The sequence below is a fragment of the Mugil cephalus genome, chromosome 6, assembly GCF_022458985.1.
Source record: "Mugil cephalus isolate CIBA_MC_2020 chromosome 6, CIBA_Mcephalus_1.1, whole genome shotgun sequence".
Taxonomy (NCBI): Eukaryota; Metazoa; Chordata; class Actinopteri; order Mugiliformes; family Mugilidae; genus Mugil; species Mugil cephalus.
In genome coordinates, this window is record NC_061775.1 from 12,520,377 (window position 1) to 12,539,312 (window position 18,936).

The 18,936-nt window shown below is 41.4% G+C and overlaps 1 long non-coding RNA gene across 1 annotated transcript in view; it reads left to right on the forward strand.

Moving 5' to 3' along the window:
* The window catches only part of LOC125009546, a 95,309-nt gene extending 81,280 nt beyond the window's left edge, over window positions 1–14,029 (forward strand). The window contains exons 3-4 of the long non-coding RNA XR_007112959.1: window positions 10,663–10,790; window positions 12,506–14,029. This is a non-coding gene — a long non-coding RNA (uncharacterized LOC125009546). The remainder of the gene's footprint in view (window positions 1–10,662; window positions 10,791–12,505) is intronic.
* The last annotated feature ends 4,907 nt before the right edge of the window (window positions 14,030–18,936 follow it).

Consider the following 18,936-nt stretch of genomic DNA (forward strand, 5'->3'; position numbering starts at 1 on the left):
GCTGCACGGGATGCTGCCTCATTAATCCTTCATCATTTAAGAAGGTAAAAGATCTGGAGTTGATTACAGGTGTGGCGTTTGTATTTGGAAGCTGTTGAACCCACAACATGCAGTCAAAGGAGACCTCATGAAAGTATAACAGACCATCTGAGAAAAAAAAAAGATGACATTGGTACATTCTGAGAAAACATCGGTGGTGGATGATCGCAGGATCCTTTCCATGGTGTAGAAAAACCCATCACAACATCCACAGAGTGAAGAACACTCTCCAGGAAGTAGGTTTATCAGTATGTAACCATAAACAGAAGACTTTGTGACAGGAAGTACAGAGGGTTCACCACAAGGTACAAACCATTGATCATTCTTTGGAGAGATGAAACCCTAAGATCAACCCATTACCAGAATGATGGGAAGAATAGAGTATGCAGAAGGCTCAGAACGGTTCATGATCCAAAGCACAGCACACCTTCTGTAAAACATGGTGGTGGACACAGTGTGATGGCATGGACATGCGTGACTTCCGACGACACTGGGTCACTAATGTTAATTGATGATGTGACAGAAGATAAATGCAACCGAATGAATTCTGAAGTGTGTAGAGATGTATTTTCTGCTCAGATTCAGCCAAAGGCAGCAAAGGTTATTGGACGGTGCTTCACAGTATAGATGGACAATGACCCAAAACGTATCACAGAAGCAACCCGGGAGTTTTCAAGGCTAAGAAGTGGAATATTCCGCAATGGCCGAGTCATTCACCAGATCTCAACCCAACAAAGCACAAACTTAAGGTAGAAAGACCCACAAACATCTGAGGACGGTGTGTGTTTGGTGATGTCCATGGGGTCCAGACATCAGTCAGACTCCAGAGGATCCTCAACAAAGAATAAAAAATGGACATTTTATTCATGGTAATGTTAATTTGTCCAATTACTTTTGAGCCCGTGAAATGATGAGACGGTTTAAAAATGGTTGCTATTCCTTAACGTTTCATAGGATATTTTTGTTTAACCACTTGAATTAAACCTGAAAGTCCGCTCTTCCATTTCATATCATTTCAAATCCAATGTGGACGATTGTGTCACTGTCCAAATATTTCTTCATTATTACTTTCTCTCTGCAGTTTTTTAACTGTGCAGAATAAGGTTTTGTACATTTGAAGAGTTGGAGAGAAGCTGTGTCAGGAGAAAAAGAAAGTTTTGGCCTTAGAAGGCCATTCTGGTTAGTCTTTCTATGGTGAAAGACTTGATTAATATAAAAAATTCAGAAAATATTTGATTGGTTCTTCATAATGCTCCATTGAATTTCTCTCTGGTGTATTAGTGCTTAATTCTGTTCACACTAAATCACACGACACCAAATGTTACTACCTTCAGTACTTTGCTACAAAGCCATTTTGCAGGATTAGAAAAGAAACTACATTTCGCTTCTTTGCTCATGTCTAACAACTGTGCTGAGATGTTCTTTATATTGTGATGGTTTGTGAGAACCGAATATAAAATTTGCTGTTTTCATTGTCATAGTCATCGATAAGTGACTTTTGCTCTTGAAGGCCAGTTGACTTCTATTAAAACTAATGTAAACAACAGTTCTTCTTTCTGCCTCGCTTTCTGAAGACAAAGTACCCGACGATATCTCAAAGGAACCAAATGAGGCGTGATTCTCTGCAGCTGTTCTGTGTCTATTGGAGAAATTAAAATAGGGAAAACTGTTTAAATGTTGTTTTTGCTAGAACAGATGACCTGACAATTGTGTTGACTCTAAAACAGGTACAAATGCAGGTAAAACATATAACGTTCCTAGATTTACGCATCATTATATATTCATCTTTATAAGCACTTGACCTCTTTAGAGTTTAACTCTTGAACAGTACATTCTCAGTAGTCTGAACATATGCTAATTTATTTATTTAAATTTAACAAGGTATATAAGCTCTCAACGTTTGATTTATTCAACTCATCATTTCAAGCCAGACGTTCTACATGCTGAAATATACACCGATCACCAAACAGCCACAGCATTATGACCACTGACAGGTGAATAACATTCACTGTCTTTTCACATTACAATGTTCTGCTGGGAACCTTTTAGACCTGGCATTCATGTGGATGTTACTCAGACATGTACCACCCACCTAGACCAGACCAGACATCCCAGCCCCATAGCAATGACACTCCTTGATGGCAGCAGCCGTCCCCAGCAGGATGCAGCCTGACACAGAGACACACACATCACAAGGCGTTGATCTGGCCTCCAAATTACTGAATAAAAATGATTGTCCTCATTTTAAATTAAAATACACATTCTGCTTAAATCTTCGGCAAGAAAGACCCACTAACATATCATTTCACTGTGATACTTTAAGGTTTTTGAAATTTACTGATCCCAAAAGGGCTGACGGATATATAATATTGACTCATTTTCCAAGTATAATATTTCCGTTTCATTCTTTTTATTGGTCTATATTTGTCTACATTCAAGACAATTTAAATATTAATGAAGAAAATTAAGATGCAAACACTTTTAAGTGGCCAATTTATCCCATCAGTGGAGGAACATACATGAAGAGTTCCGCTCTTATTGACAATATATAACAGTATTGATAAATGTTAGCATTTAAGCAGCAAATACGGCGGCCATTAGGGTTAGGGTTATATGTTTGTTTTTTTGTTTGTTTGTTTTTTTAGCATTGGCGCTGCCATCTTGTTGTATTGTGACCCATGAAGTCATGGGGTTGGTGATTTCCATAGAGGTAGACAGTTAAAGAGAGAAGAGAGCTTTAGAAAGATGGTGGAAGATTGATGGTTTTAGTCAAATACATGTAGCGTGTACTTGTTTTATATCACATTTTAACACGTTTTAACATCTAAAACAATAACCACATTGACACAAGGTAGCGTCGCCAACACACTCTTCTCCCCAGACCACCGGTTTCACCACTTTCTTCCACTCTTAGCGGTACCACTGCTCGGTTTCCACGCTGCATCGGTTCAAAAGCATATCCAACAGGATTTAAACCGGGCTCAAGATCTCTTTCCATTTCATCCTCGTCCGTTTCCAACAGCGTTCAGAGGGATGCGACCAACCCTGTGACGTATTTGATTACTTCCCTTCAAAATGGCGCCTCCCTAGAAGGCAAGCCAAGTGGAAATGACCAAAACTAAAAATCTTAAGTCTTTGATTTTAGCAACTTTTTAATATTTGACTTTAGCAAATGTGTTATTTTGGATATAATTCGCAGTAGGAGGACCGATACATGCACGTTTCATTTCCCCTCGAAGACAATGTTGTAAAGTTGTATACAATGAACCATTTGCTGAAAGCTACAGAATCACATGAACACCGTGATTCACCATCCTTTTATCCTTAAGACAACAAAGACGATAAAAGTAAAAATATCTTATTAACATCAGCAAATACCTTCACTGAAGTGGAGTTTCCGCATTACAGACCATAGAGAGACACGTTTAAAAAAGAAAAAGTTTCATAAAATGAATGCTAATGTTGGCACCTCTGAACTGGACAATCAATAGGCAACAGTTAGTTTCTTCATAATGTGCCAATAAATTAAAGTTGACAGCAATCTGAAATGACAAATAACATTTTCGATATATATATATAAATGATTTGCCAGCCAATTCAAACCACATCTCTACTCATTCAAGTCGCTTGCATGAGGCTGACAATATGACAATATAGTTAAATACTACAGTAAAATACTACAGTGATACTGCAGTGAATGCTGAAGGAGTTCTTTTGCGAAGTAAGTCGAAGCTGTTGTTCATTAGTCAGCAGGAGAGTCAACAGCTCTACTCTTGGTTTCTTATTCAGTTATTGTTCTCCTCACTCACAGTTATTATTGTGAAGCCCTGCAGTGGAACTTCCCCAGTCTGGATCATGACTACTTAATGAAATGCCCCTTTTTTCTCTTTTTCTTTGCCAACATATTTTTTGAGGGGGTTGGCTTCCTTTTTTTATTTATTTATTTTATTTATTTTTAACAAATGAATGTGATGGCACTTTAATAGCAGTGTGTTGTCAAGCGTAGACTTACAATAGCTGCTCATTGAGTGCGGTGGTGATGGGGCTGGGGCCAGTGGCACTTTGAGTTATGTGCCTGCCCCCCCCCCTCCCTCCCACCCCCGTAAGAGCCAACCAACAAAGATCTGTAGATAGCCTTTCTGAGCACGCCGACTGTTTATCTACAGCGCGGGGGCCCTGTGCAGTGCATGATGGATCTGTAGTGATCAGTTAAAAACACATTGATGATAAACTAATGAATCAAGGCGCGCATTAATCACGTTGCGGGCCGCACAGAAAAGACGAATGGAAATGCAAAAGTTCCCCGCTAATGATGGACTACTAACAATTTGGTGGTGGACAAGGAGAGAGGGAAAATTACACACCGGGGTTTCATGCATAATCTCGGAAGATATTAATATTTCACCCCCACCCACCCCCCACCACCCACCTCGACCCCCTCCCGCCCAACGTTACTGGCTTTAGAGGCATAATCAAATTTCATTACCAGCCAAACCGACATGATTAAACAGAACAGAGTCTGAGTTCGGAGGCTCACACTGCGGCACACGTTGGCTGCCACTCACGGGCGTCTCCACCCCCGCCATCATTCACAAACCCCCCCCCCCCCCCCCGAAGCGCCCACCCCTGCGCCCCAGCGCGGCCCCACCGGCTCACGCAGATCCAAATCAGCATTTCATGACCGGCCTCACATCTCTGACCACGCGTTTACTCTGCTCGCGCCTTTATCTGCCAGTCATGTGACTCCCCGGGGAGCAGCAGCTCGTCCGGAGGTTGTGCCGTTGACGGCCTCCCATCGTAAAGAAAAAAAAAAAAAAAAGCTCCAAGGATGCCCGCCTGTGCTTTCTCTCAGGTGGGATAAAGACAACAGCGTGTTAAATATCGATCAAGTACCAGCAGAAAAATAACCCCGTTGACATGAAGTCCGTATTAAATTTTAAAAACTGCGACGCTTTCTGCGCCGTGTACCAGCGTGATCCATGCCATGTAGCATTAGGTGAGATAAGCCTGCGAGGCTCTTACTGTTTCCGATGTTAAACTCTCGGCTTCCTCTCCTCCGCAGCACTCATCCTGTATTCTTTCGTTCACTCAAGCCGGCCCGCAATTAATTTCTCTCCCGAGTTATCTGCTTGTAAACCCGGCCGAGCGGAGAGTGGAGACGTTCCCGTCTTAGCCGGGGTTGAGGTGAATCCCTCCGCTCTCCTGTCCCTCTGACCCCTGTAGTTTTTATAATCTTCCCCCGATCACACTTTTCGAGAAGGCTGCTCGTGACCCGTTTCCTTTTCTCCCCCCCACCCCCATTTTTTATTTAGTCATTAACTTAACGTGGGATCGTATTTGTATCCTCCCGTGAACGTGATGAGGAATGAAAGGGATATTATACATTTTTTTTTGTATCTGTCATTTTCTTTCTATCTCCCGTATGACTTCTTAATCCATCTGAATGCATAGAAGATAATGTTTTGGGCGAAATAACATAAGAGGAAAGATAGACTCCCAAGGACCAATATCTTTATTGCTTGGAGGATAAACGGATTATGTCAGCCATTTTCTGCTGCTGACAGCTTTTCTTATTAACCGATTTTATTTTTAATCTGCCAAGGAAGAAATGCGGTTTTATGTCACAATAAAACGCTGGTCACATCTAATGCTGCCCTCAAACAAACAGATTTCTCAAAGCCATGCTGGGAAATTTGAAATAACTTTAAAGAGGGGTTTTGGGGAAAAAGGGTGGTGGTGGTGGTGGTAGAAAAGGAAAAAGGCGGGGGTGTGGGGGTTTGGTCTTCATCCACGAGCTTGTTCGACTGAGGAGTGAAAGATTTTTAAAGTCCTTCACAGTTGTATTCTTCTTTTAAATATTTATTTCTTTATTTTGCTGATGTGTGGGCCGTGTGCTGAGCCCGTTCACGCGCCGTTGCTTTGGCATGATGCAAAGAAAAGTGCGGATGCTTCAGCGCGCCAAAAAAAAAAGTGAGCGCGCGGAGGCAGCGGCGAAGCTTCGCAAAAACAACAACTGGACCTCTGTCCGGTGCCGTCGCTAAGATCTGGGCCACCATCTAAGGTGTGCCCTGTTTGGCTTCTCCCTCTCGGTTTTAAGTGTGTGCAGGAGATTCCGGGGATCATCTAAAATGAAACCATTTGGCCAGATTTATATGGAGGGGGTGTTGGGCGTGCGTGTGTGTGTGTGTGTGTGTGTGTGTGTGTGTGTGTGTGTGTGTGTGTGTGGTGCCACGGAGCTATCATTAACCCGAGGGCTTTAGCGCTCCCTGCTCTCTCATTTCATGCTCGTGATCTGAGGGTGTGAATTAGCCATTGCCCCCGGCAACCCAACTTAGTTACCGGCTGGACAACATGAAAGCAATACACAGAGCTGCATAAAGAATCCTCTCAATGCCCCCTCCCTCCTCCACACCCTACATCCCTACCTTCTCCTGAGGGACTGAGATGAGGGTGAGGGAGGGGGGTGTACCCGTGTCATGTCTATAATGGACAAGTGGCAGGTTCACCTTTCCCGCGCTCAGGAGCTTAGAGAGAAAAAAAAAAAAATATTCTGATTTACTCGGTGATGTTCACATACATTAAAGCTTACAGTAAGTCACTGAGGATAAGTAATGTAATGCTCACACGATAGGAGCAAAAAAAAAAAAGAGGCAAGAGCATCACTTTTTATTTTTATAAACTCAAAGATGTATTTATTTATTTTTTTTTCTGTGAAGAAAGCTGGGCTTCGGCTCTTCCCGCCCGCTTCTGAAATGTGCATAAAAACACAGAAAAAGATTTGATCAAGAGCCTGGTGTATTTTGCCGCCATATGTTTCCACGTTCACTTAACCCGCGTGGCCATAAAGCAAAAGCGGCGCCGCGTTCTGTGCGTCTGCTTTTTGGTGAAAGTATTTCAGGATTTTAAATGGATTTGGTTTGTGTGCAGACTGTACCAGCTGATGGAATAACAACACTGTTTATTCAGGGAGGGATGATTTAGCTAGATAGTGTGTGTGTGTAGTGCGTGTGTGTGTGTTGCTGCTGCTGCTGCTGCTGCTGCTGGAGTAATACTGACATCAGTGCAGATATGGAGGCAGACACCTGAATCACGTCGCATGTCATTAAGGGATCCAAATTCTTCACAAATACCCATGACTCCGTGCTGACACGCTCGGTCGCAGGCAACAGTTTGCCATCAGAAGGCGCAATATCGACCCCTGTTTAAATGGTTATTGCAATCTTGTGCGTTTGTGGGGGCAGGAATAAGGCGTAGCGCATAAACGGGAACGTACCCGTGCCCTGAATGCACCATCCAAACCTGACGGAGCAAGTTTCCTTTCCCCTTAAACTTTTGCTAGAACCTCGTCATGCAAATCTCAATGTTTTTTTTTTTGTCCTTGGATTTCATTCGCTACCAGATGTGTTATTCTTAGGCGGCAGCACCCCTGGACTCATCCGGCCACAATGTGGCGCTGCTTTTTGAAGCTGATCGGGGTGCGTTTTATTTGGCTAATGTGGCTCAGCGCTTCCTCTCATCGTAGCTCCTCCCAGCGAAGGATGCGAGATGGGAGAGAGAGAGAGATGTGAGGATGGGGGAACAGTTTGTTCTGTACAGAGAGAACAGGAAATCCTCGTTGACTCCGGTGTCATGAAAGTGACAGCTACTACTACACATGACGCGCTGCATCTCTACTGTCAAATATACACAGGTTAATACCACAGTTTGAATGATTGTGATGGTGCCCTGTCCTGTTCAGTCTGAGGCTGAGGGAAAAATTATAAAAAACAAAAAAGAATAGAACTTGTTTTATAAATACTCATGAATGGCATCAAAGCCTTTGTGTCTGTTTGATTTTACTGGTACTTTAACGGCAATACTAAGAGTCATGCAGAGTTAATACAGTGAAGCCGTTTCCGCATCACCTCAGCCACTCCTTTGATTGCCCCACCAGACCAGCTGACCAAGAACTTGTCTCCTCTGTTAAATTTAAGCAACTGGAACGTCCTCCGTCTATAATTAAATTACATTATTAGATTCAGCTTCATTGTCACTGCATATGGTGCAGGTACATATGTAACAAAATTCATTCAAAATGAACCAATTAATAGATCTAGGCTGTTACTACTACAATATTACTACAATACAACTACAATGTTAGTGAATAGTAGTGTTAGTAGTCGAATCAACTTGTCCACCAAAAGAAAACGTGTGGGTCAGACGAACACCACTGGAGTCGCTCCGTTGGGGACTGATTGAGCTCCGGCAGAGATCTGCTGGACCTGTCACATAGTTGGAGTTGGCTTTGTGTGAGGACAGACAGTAGAGTAACAACAATGTAGTCGCACACGTCATCTGAGCACCGTGGAGTTCATTTCGTTCACGACAAAGTGTCTCTGACCGGGTTGTAGGACTGTCCAGTTGTGTTCAGATGTATTAATTTCTCTGTACTGGTTACATGCCTCATGCCTCATGATGAAATCCAAATGGCCTGTTCCAAGGCTATTCTGATAAGAAATGACTCTGACTACGCCGGGCTGTAATAGTGTGATAATAGTACATAGGAGGAAGCAGAACAGAGAGCGGGTTATGAATGGAAGCGTCTGAATGTTTCCTTTTATCCGTGAGGTCAGCTCAGATGACTGCATGTTACTGATCATATGTGAACGTAAGGCATTTTTATTGAGTGTAGATGTGATTCGCAGCATCAGAGTAGATTTCCTAACATGTCCGTGTTCTGTTTGGGTTCCTGTGGCAGATAATTGTTGTTGGTACTGGTAGTCTAGTAGCTGAAAGGATTCAGATAGTCGAATACATTTGACCAACAACAGCTAGTAACCCTGGTTCTTGAGTGTTAATATTTATTGTCTTTTCAAAGACACTACACTCGTCCTTAGATTGTGATGTGACAAAATATGAATGTAAATTAATATTTAAAATGGGGCATTTTTTTTTGTATTTTCTTGTTATTATTTGATATAATTAGTAATAACTTTATTTTATCATTTTGTTTTCTTACATTTTATAATTTAATTTCTGTTTTATTTCTAAATGCGACGTTTTGAACTTGTCTTATCAGACAGGGATGAACGAAGCATCAGGAAGCACCGCTCTGAAGGAAATGAGTAGATGTCGTACACAAATGTACAATTAATCAAATGATTTACAGCTAGTTTCATCTGAACTCCAGCTCTTAACATCTCGGTTATCTTTTATTATTGCCCGCCTGTAAAAAACGTGCCGCGGTTGAGCCCCATTTAGCTTTGACATTGCACCGTTTTCCGTGGCCTGTTTATTAAGCGGTGCTTGTTCCGACTGTTCGCTGATGACGATCTGTCTTATCTGTGGAAAGGAGAGCAGTGGAGGAAACATTTAGAGAATTAGCGGAGACGGATCCATTCCCTATCACTAATAACAATCCCGCTCATTTTCTCTTCAGACTTTCAGATGTTTGCATATCGTTTGTGTTTTTTAATTGGTGAAGTTTGATTAAACCCAGCCCCTAGTGTTATGTGGCATTAGGCGCTGCCATATGTTTAGCTGTGCGCCGATACCAATTTCCATAATCATTTTGCCTGTTCGAGGCGCTCCTCTATTTGCTGCACGGCCTTGATTGCATCTGCCTCAACTTAAATGATGCTGTGTGAGTTCTTCAGTTCATCGCTGTGACCTTTAATCTACGACTTACAGAAGGCTCCCATCTATCATGGTTGTCACTTTGAAATTCCTAATCTGGTCTGAAAAGTCTTTACAAGTGCAGCTGGATTACTCCGAGATAATTAATCATATTCAAATGCATGAAAACAAATTTTGTTTACATATTTGCGATCACCTCGAATGAGAAAAACGAGGGAGGAGTGTGCAGCAGTGTGAGTTAGGTGGTGAGGTGTACATTTGCATAACGTTTAGTTTTGGGAGAAAAAAAAAAAAAACGAGCAGAGAATGATTTGTTTTGAGCAGCACTGACGTGAATGGGGGGAGAGACGGGGGCATTTTTCATTCAAATCACATTCAGATCAGAGCGTTTTATTTAACTTATTATATTTCTCACAAGCGAGCTGTTAATTTGACAGGTCACACGGAACTAAAACTCAAGTCGACAAATCCAAGCAGTGGCTTTATGTTGTGTTCCACCAAAGGCAGCCAAAGTTAATCTGCTTTATCGCACAAGCTACAAGGGCCGGTTTTTGTTTCACAGCTGAAAGAGTTGTTGTGTCCGGTCAAACATGAAACTCAAACAGAACTAATCCTCGCGTGCTTCTTTAATAATTACAGTCCAGTTGATTTCATATATTTCTTATACTTTCAAACATATTAAGGCTGAAATGCCCCTCATAGTGGCTTTACCAGATGAACATTATATGGTTGTGTACAGTATGAAAGGTTGTCTGCTGCTTCCTTAAACGTTTTCAGTTGGCTTTTATTGTGAAATACAGAAAGGTACTAATCTTTTCTGAGTGTAGAGTGAGAGTAAGATGGGTTATCTATCTGCTTAAATCCTTGTTACTATACTTGCATATAAAATGTATAGTAGATCAGTCTTTTAAAAACAAAACAATTTTCCAATTCAAACTAACCTTAATCTGATTTTTCAATTCCAATTAATAGAATCGTTGTTGAACCCACGTCTCCTGTCTCTTGCAGGAATAAATCTTCTAAGTCCTGTTTGAGGGAGATCTGAAACATGACAGAGTCTACAACACTGACAGCTCCACCTGGCCTGAAAGCTGACTGGATGACAGAGAGGAGCTGCACAGAAGTAGAGTCGAGAGGTAAAATATTGTGGAAATATCTCTAGAACCGATGACAACATTAGTTTAGAAGCTGAAATATCTCTAGGTGAACTGATATTAAAACAGAGTAGATTTCCATTAACATTGCAAATGTAAGCAGCATTTTGCTGCTAAAAAATGCTGCATTTACAGTTACAATCAGCAAAAGCCTGTTTGAAAGTATTTTTGTTTGTAGATTTCATATTAAAAGTAGAAATCTGAAATAATCCAATTTACCAAAGATCAGTTAGTTGGTTTAAAACACAATAGCTAGTTCTTGAAGCTTTAATTTTGATTAATTTAGTTTAGATTATTTCAGTATGTAAAAAATATAAGGTAAATGATGATATCATGGCTGTAGACAACTTTCTGCTGTAGACCCGTTGAACTAATCATCCACGGCCCTCTGCCTAGTTCATGTATGTTGATTCAGTTACTTATGTTGATGGGACACATGGAGGCGATGCGTACGTGGTCCAGATTTCTGTGTCACAACCAAGTAGCAACCTCCAGGTCTGAGCGATGAAGCCCATGTGCAAGTGCAATAAACTGCAGTTCTTCGAGTGAGGGAGCAAATCCCCATAGATGTTAAAAAACCCAACTTTACAGCATTGTTAAACATGTTTACAGCCTTGTGCAAAATATTATTTTGGTAGTTTATTTCACTATTCATGATAACTGTATGAGGGTGATTTTTTTTCTAAGTCATTCATTTATTTTTTATTAGGGTTTAAAATTGTGCGTAATTAAGGGCGTCCCCACTTTGCACGACCGGCGGTAGCCTGAGCTAACAGGTAGCGGAGGGTTGGGTGGGCGGGTCTCAACGTCCGACACGCCCCCCCCCCACGTCCATATTTGGAATAGTGGGTTGAGTAAAGCTCATCCAATATGGCGACCATGATCACAACACTGCTCTGTGTAAATGGGTTTGGAATAATACGCTGGTGGAAATAAAAGATGATATGATGACTGACTTAGACTCACACAGTTAGATTTTATAAAATTTTATATAAAACAGAAATACTGATTGAATTTATAGTTTGGACCATGTATAAGCAGTTTACATACAAACATGCTTCCTATACAGTAATGATAATGTAACAGTGTTTGTTTGTTTGCCTCAGCATCCAGTTTTGAAAGCCTCACCTTCGATATTTATAACATTCACAAAGCACCATAAACGCTTTAGAACACTGACCTTATATCTGCTTGAAACCTTGTTACGTCCATGCGGGAATGATTGTTTTTTTTGATGCTATGGGAATGAATATAAAGAGCCTCAAGGATGAATGTGTAGGATGATGAGCCCGTTTTAACACATTTGTACGTATACATATTTTTTTTTTGCATCTTAAAGGGCACTTCAAGTTTCAAGTGTTTTTCATATATTTTATAAATTGAACGAGAAGGCGGGCTTCCACTGATGAAGAATGCGACAGAGTCTCCACGCGGCGATCGAGGGTTTATTGTTATTTATTTAAACTGTAGCAAATGACAAAATAGGCTGACCTCATGTGAAAAGAGGATTGATATCTTTGTAGAGTTTGTGTGCTGTTGTAGTCCTGAAGGGGATTTCTTTAGCAGAAGCGAGTCCTGGTTATGTTTTCTCTTTGAAAAAGACACATTCTTTCTTAAAAAGGAAGAGGGAAGAGAAAAAAAAAAACATTTCACTTTTCAATTACCCCCAGCTCCTTCACCTCTCCCATCCTCCCCAGGTCTGGTTTCCAAGGAGAGGAGAAAAAGAGAAGGGATGCTTTTCACTTGCATGGCAGCACCCCTCCCTCTCATTCTTCTCCTATCATTCCGGCGACCACTTTTATGCATGAAACAGAGAGGTAGATTGAAAGCATTCACCGGCCATTCAGACAATGAAGAAAGGAGATCCTCAGAGCTTTATTAGATATGAAGATCTACAATAAAAATCAATTTCTGGCCTCTTTATGCAGTTTAAATGACAAAGCCTCAACCCATTCAGCCATTGTGTGCAGGAAAGTAATTCTGCAGCACCGGCCGAGACAAGAGCGGCGTATACTTTCTGACCTGCGATTGCAGATTCTAATATGATACAGACCTACTGAGATAATAGGAGGCACTTAATATCATCTGTTGAGAAGAAAAAAAAAAGTTATCTCATATCTTTTGGTAGATAGATGGATGGGGGATGAGGTTTAAACCATTTCACTGGCGGAATACTAAACAGGCTGAGATGGACAGCTGAGCGTTTCACTCCTGTCACCGCTCCCTAATGTGAAGCTTAGGAACACTGGGTGAAATGATGGAAATATGATACGGTCAGTTTGATGAAACAAAGTCGCGTTATCAAATTATTCCGTGGAGTTTTGACAGCGTTTGCAGATGTAATGTTGCTTCGTTTCAGCAGGCTTACAACAACAACACGCGTGCAAAATTCCAACACGGGCTAAATGCTGCACGGGAAGGGAGTTGCGTTCAGTTTTCTTCCGTTTGTTTTTGTCAAAACTCATCACACGCCTGTATCCGTCAGACACCGGTTAACAGCGCAAACGCCCATGTATAGATTCTCATCCATCACACCAGAGCGACGCCGGGGCATCTGATTCAGCTGCATCACGACGAGCGCAAACGTGCAGTCATAAAGAAGAACAATGAGCGGTGCAACGGATCTGGGTCTGATCCCCGCAGGGGCCCGGATCTCAACATTACGGAGTCAGCCTGGATTACATGAGGAGACAGAAGACACGCAATCCACACAAGGACTGTGGCAAGTTCATTAAAAAAAAAAAAAAAAACGGTGTGGTTTTAAAGTGAAAGGGTGCTCACATCAAATATGATTTCTATGACTGCTGCATCCACGCTGCAAGAGGGAACGCTACTGCAGGTTCTGCATCCCAGCTGCCATCAGGCTGTACAACACCAGCCCGAATTAACAATAACTTACAACTGGGACTGTCTTTGTGACCTGATTTGTCCTTTTTGCGGACTATTTTGCACAATAATCTGCTTTTTTTTACACTGCCTATCTCACACTAACTACCTCAATGTCCACATTCACCGATCCAAGCAATTTATATTGTATTCCATTTTTTTTAAGCATTTTTTGTAATTCCCTGTCCACACTGTTTATACTGACTATCAGAGTGCCGTGTATTCTTGTTTATTCTTTACTGTCTTTTATTGTTTCTTGTATATATTTTTGTGCCTTATTCTGTGACAAGGTCATTTCCCATACGCAGGAGAAATAAACATTGTCCTATACCTTACATATTTGTTTGGTATTCATACATTAAGACTACTCATTACAGTGTTTTTCTCTTTTACCTTTTCTTTTACAGTACTCCTGGAGGGGGATGGTACTGTTCAGACAACTCACTTATTTAGATGTATTACACAGGCTGGCTGTTATTTAAAGGTGCACTTTATCCTCCTTTAATGAAACCAGGTAGCATTACACAAGGATCTCACTCACTGTAAATGAAGACAATGATTATGTGATCAAAGATCAGTAAAGGCCTGTTTCACTACTCGACGCATGCGTCTGGAGGACCAGCCTCACCCGAAACACTCAAGAAGAAGAATTCACTAGGTTAACTTGTCCGAGTCACTTTTTGAAGCCAGAAAAGGTCAAATATCCGTGTCCTAGTGTGAAGATTTACTGTCTGAATTTCCCTATCCTAAACAATGGCGAATGGTTAAAATTTCCGTGGAAACCGATTACAGCGACCATGGTTACAGAGATACCAGATACATGGGTCAAAAAACTGGAGACAGATTGTTCCAGTGAAAATGCTCTTTGGTTTGCTTGCAAAGTTCATGTTGGATGTTTTCACAGATGAAATTAGCTATTTATTTAGTTTTATTTGTTTAGTTTCACTTGAACAAAAAGATCCTCCTTTTGTGTAATCCAAAACAACAGTCATATGATGGAGGCAGAAAACAGGTGACCATGAAGGTCACCGACCTCGAGTGATATAACGCACATTCAGCAGAATGATTCAGCCTTGAGTAAATAGCGAATGGTCAGTTAGTCAGTAATCTGCATGGGAAACAAGGAAAAAAAAAATGTTTTTGCCAAAGGATCTTTTGTGTGTTTCCAAATCATCTGCATTGACCGAGCCCCTTCTTTCACATCTATGCGTTTTCGTTTGAATGCAGCACTATCTCAACGCTGCACTAAAAGGAGCTTTTCTGTGTGGTAGGCTTCAACTTCTGACATCAAGATTGGCACTGGCAAAAAAGAAAAGCCTTTTAGTGGATTTTAAGATTTAATTGGAAATAGTTGGAAAAACAATCAGAGTAGCTAATCAAAGATCCTCTTTGTCTCTCTCTGAATGTCTCAGCGTTGACTGAGCCTGACCCACTTGACCGTTCATCTGACGATCAACAGGCCGGACAGGGAACGCAGAGACATGCCGTGGAATCATTTCACTGCATCTCATATGTCAGGCCTTCCAGTGTTTTAAGACGTCAGTGCTGAGGGGGGGGACTTATCATCTAGTTAGATACCAGCTTACAGCTGAGTAGCGGGCTGAAGTTGATGTGACCGCAAATGTAGTAGCAGTAACACTGATAGGAGGGAACAGCTAGTACCGCACCACCACCACCATGGTGCTAATGTGTTTGCATTGGCGGTGAAATGAAGTCCGCGAGGTCTCATCTCATGTTGGTCGCAGGAGTCCAGAAGTTTCCACAGGAAATCAAATGAGCATTTCAGAGGAGAGTACATGACTGAGATGCAAATCAAACATTAGCCTTTTTTATTTTTTTTTATGTGTATGCGTCTTATTCACGTAGCCTTTTATTGATGCCTGCCTTCGCTATAAAGATGTTTTTTTTTTTTTTCTGTGAAAGGAAATAATCCGAGCTGTCCTCTCCACATGTTGGATGATGAGTTGTTGTGGTACACCTTCCTACTCGAGATCTGAACTCTGGTGTTGCACTGTTTCAAGACAATCCCTGTAATCGATGACATGTGACCGAGCAAACTCGACAAGATAAATGATCCATGTGGCTGTAATGAAAAGGACTCTTTTTTCTTTCTTTCTTTTTTTTTTGTGTGTGTGCACGATTTCATTCTTCTCTGATGGAGACATGGATGAATTGGATGTGCGTACCGCATCTTCAAGGGCAGGGAGATAAATATTATGCCTTACTTCTCCTCTGCCATGTCACCTCGAGTCTGGTTACCAGCTGAAAAGCAATTGTTTCACTCCGGCGTCTCGACTACAAGACATGTGCTATTTCAAATTAAACCTTCAAGGTCCCAAAGTCATTTATTTTTTGTCAAAAACGGAGGCAGAATGGAATTCTGAGAAACAACAATAAATTCACTGTGGATGTGAGAAATCACAATAAATTCTCGGCGTCTTAGCAGCGAGTGTTGTTTGCTCGTGGAGCAGAATAATATCCAGGATGCAGCCCTCCATTCAAGGCCTTAAAATGTGGAACTAATCTCGCTAAAAAGACCACTATTTGGATTCTTTGTTTCGTGTTCAGCCGTCCCCGAGTGTCACACACACGGGACCACGTGTCCGTGGAGAAAGTTGTTGAAAGTGAGTAGCCTCTTCCACCTCCTATAGCACGAGCGCGATTCCCCGATAGCGCGGAGAAGCAGAAGTGTTTGCGAAGTGTGGACCTTGAGACGAACAGCTTTGCCAAAAATCCTCTCGTGGCCCTGGAGAGCACAGCCCAGTGCTCAGTGAAAACAAAGATGTTATAAGCTAGCTTAGCTATTATCGCGCCTTTGCACTACATCTCCCCTGACACTGCATTCAAATCAGTCTCTATTTATTTGCCTTTTTATTTATTTATTACCACATTTTTCTCGCCTTTTCCGCAGCACAAAATCACTAAAAGGATTATTTGTGGAATAACCACAATAATTAGCAATGCCCATGCCTCTTTATTTTAGGCAAACCGGGTTGTGTTTTCCTTCAATCCAAAAATTAGCGTTAGGACACGGCCCTTTAGCGGAGAGCCAATGCAACTAACAAAAGGTAAGACAGAGGGACTACACTGGTTCAGTCACAGACACTAAATGACTGATTATGATTTGTATGAGCATGAAAGATTCTGTTGTAGCGGCAGAAGTTAAAGTATTCACTTTAATATATCGTCAAACTTTCGTAGCAGCGTCGATGTAGATTTTTTTGAGTTGTAGAGTTCAACATTGGCGTCTCTGTACAGGTTTATGAGTTTAAGGGCTACGGCAAGAAGGTCATCATTCAAACTGTACTCTGCTGAACTTCGCACTGTGTTTAGTGACGGCCTTGAAATGGTCAGCGGCCACATTTTAAAAAAGACCTCATCTATGTGGTTGAGTCTGGGAGATTATCAATTTCATTCATTCTCGTTGTGGAGAATTAGAACATTTTATGGCTGCAACTAGACAATAATTGACATAACCATATGTTGATAAATCATTTCTTACGTCAGAGCCCTAACCCTAACCCTAACCCTAAGGTTGTGAAAACAGTCACTAGGCAAGTCCTGATCTAGTCATTATAATGGGTATCATGGCCACTGTAGGCATCTTTAAAATGACCCGATATGAATGAGCACATAGCCAAAAATAATATTTTGTTCATTTATATAATCTTTTAATCTTGCTGTTAAAACAGTGTGCTGCACGTGTACATGCAGAGACCTTAGAAACAGTAAGAGGCTATGGTTTCGCTCTAGTGGAGTCTCTTGAGTTGGTTTAACACCGTCTGAATCATGAGGCCTTGCTCTTTCTGACAATGTGCAATTTGATTCGGGGAAGGCCATTCGAAATTCTGTGCTCAATACTCACTCGTTCCTCTTTTTATGAAGCATCACTCCCGGATTCCAGTCGTCTGTGTTGAGTAACGATTGGATTCTTAATTACAGGCTCTGGGGGACGGGAGGATGCGTTCTGGTATTGCCTGTGAAGTGCATTCTGGGATACCTGTAACCAGTTCACGCAACTAGTTCCCCCCAATGCGTCCTTGATAGAACGCGTCGGGTCGCAACACAACCGCGTATTACAACAACAACAACAACAACAACAGCAGCAATTGTCCAGGTGGGGCCTGGACCTCACAGCTGTGCGATGGCCCTGAACTGAAGACTGTGAGCTGCGGTATCATCCAGCGCAAACGTAATTCCAGGGATACTCTCACGCACTCATGGATCCGAAGTCAACTTTTTCAAAGTGGAAACTTTTTAATGCTGTGCTTCCATTGTGCGAACGGCATGAGCTAAGAATCGCTAATCGTGGTGACATAAGGTTCTCGCACAGTGCTTGAGTCGAACAAAATGAAAAGTCAATGCCAGTTTACTCCGCTGCCGGTTTTCATCTGCTTCCCAATTGCATCAGCGATGTTTTCTCCGACTGTCTAGTCGGTGTTTTCCACCATCAGCGGTGTGATGGTTCCCTGAAGGGAGAAGGCAGCTGTTTCATACAAGAGAACATTTACAAAAAAAAAAAAAAACTAAGACTGGATGATGAATGATGTGATGTAATTGGAGATGAAAGATTTAAAAAAAATAAAATAAAAATGCCTGAAAGATAAACATGTTCTTCAAAGGAGCACCTGTAAGATAGCGAAACAGGATGAGAGCGCATTAATATAGTATGAATTTGATGCAGCAGCTGGAAAACCAAATTAATACTGGTTTTGCTATACATAACATGCATAATATTCAGTCGTTTCAATAGAACAATAAACGTCAGTTAATCGAAAAAAAAATTACACATATGTGCAAAACGAAGCTGAAACGATGAGGCCGTGGAAAGGAGGCGACGGGGGTAAGACTTACAAAACACCTCCCAAGCCTGCTGCTGTGCTTGAATCGGGATGTGAGGATAAATCGCGTCGTTCCAGTCATCCAGATTGGATTTGAGTTTAATTTGATTTCCTTAAGATCAAGAAACCCTGCTTTTTTTCCCTCTTTTTTTTTTTTTTAAATAAAGAAGAAAAACGATTATTTTTAAAAAAAAAATATCATTCTGTATTGCACTGATTTTTAGACAGTTGTTTAAATGAACCAATGAATCCTCGCGTTATCGTGAACAAAGACCGTGATCCTGCTATCAGACACTTCATTCATGTCTTCTCAATGCCTGAAAGACAAAGTGGGTAGCACAACAAATTCATTATCGAGCTGTGCTAAGACATGATCGGCATCTGTATAGGCGTGAGGTCTT